We start from the raw sequence: 1,266 nt of genomic DNA, 5'->3' as shown, positions 1-1,266 counted from the left end.
TTTTATTTTGTTTGGGTAACCCAGAGTTACACCCCAGGTACAAAACACTTAAGGAGGCATACTACAATACTCGATAAGTTACAAAAAATAAGTTTCATACCACTTTTGTACAAAAAAAGTAGGTTGTGTAGATACTTAAAAGAATGCAAAAGCCAAAAGAGGTACACTAGGATAATAATATGATGTACATAGGTACTATTATTATACACATAAATAATTTCCATAGAGACATTGAGTAGTGAGATGGTATTTTCAATAATTCCATTATTAGAATAACTACAATATGTTTTTACAAAAATAAACATATTATGACAAGTAGTGGTACCAAATTAAGGAAATAACAAATTTACAATTAGGTAGGCAACATGTCTACAACTACTCCACAAATCAATATTCCCAAAAAAAATGTGGATAATTATCAATAATTGTATAATTGAAGATAGATTTATGTTTCAAAATTATTTAATAAAAATCCATCTAAGTTATTCATTATTTAAATTAAATTGATATCTTATATTTTTATTTTTTATGGCATTACAACTTGCAAGCATTCAGCATTGTAAATCGTATTTTCGTATAGAAGTACTAACATTATGAGCCTTCATCGGGTAGTCAGCGCTCCCGGTGGCAATCACAAATGGTGTACATTTTTCAATCAATTTATAATCAGAGTGTTTACACCTCTATATATCCACCTTGATATTTGTAAAATAACATTAAAGTGTGTGTTTAAAACAATTTAAATAATAATAGAACAATTAATATAATATTTTAACATAGGTATTCTAAATCTTAATAGTTATTCGTGTCTGAAATGCACTAATTGTGTTTACTTTGACCTTGTTTTCCCTGATTTAATATTTGAATCGTTTATTTTACGTAACTCGTGGAAAACTCTAATGTCTACATATGTCACAGCAATTAAATTAATTAGTTTATTTTGATGAGTATCTAGAAAAGAAGTTTGACATTGGCAACTAAATAGGCATGTATTGTTTGTTTTATATAAAATGGATTTCAATTTATTTAATAAGTATAATTTATTTCTTGTATTACTGAAATAAATTGGTTCATGTGGCCTGAATATTCTTTCTACTTCTTCACATATAGTCTTAACACTTTTACTCGGAATAATCAACCCTCCTCGATTCTTCACACTTGTTAAACTATTTTGGTCTTCGTTGTTACATCCAATTTTTATTAGAGAATTCTGGCAAGTTTGGCAATCAACTCTTTTCAACAACTTCTTCACTACAAACCCAGCTA

The sequence above is a fragment of the Acyrthosiphon pisum genome, unplaced genomic scaffold (assembly GCF_005508785.2).
Source record: "Acyrthosiphon pisum isolate AL4f unplaced genomic scaffold, pea_aphid_22Mar2018_4r6ur Scaffold_21839;HRSCAF=25022, whole genome shotgun sequence".
In the NCBI taxonomy this organism is placed as follows: domain Eukaryota; kingdom Metazoa; phylum Arthropoda; class Insecta; order Hemiptera; family Aphididae; genus Acyrthosiphon; species Acyrthosiphon pisum.
The sequence above is the reverse complement of the archived record's forward strand: the minus strand, read 5'-3'. Positions refer to the sequence as shown.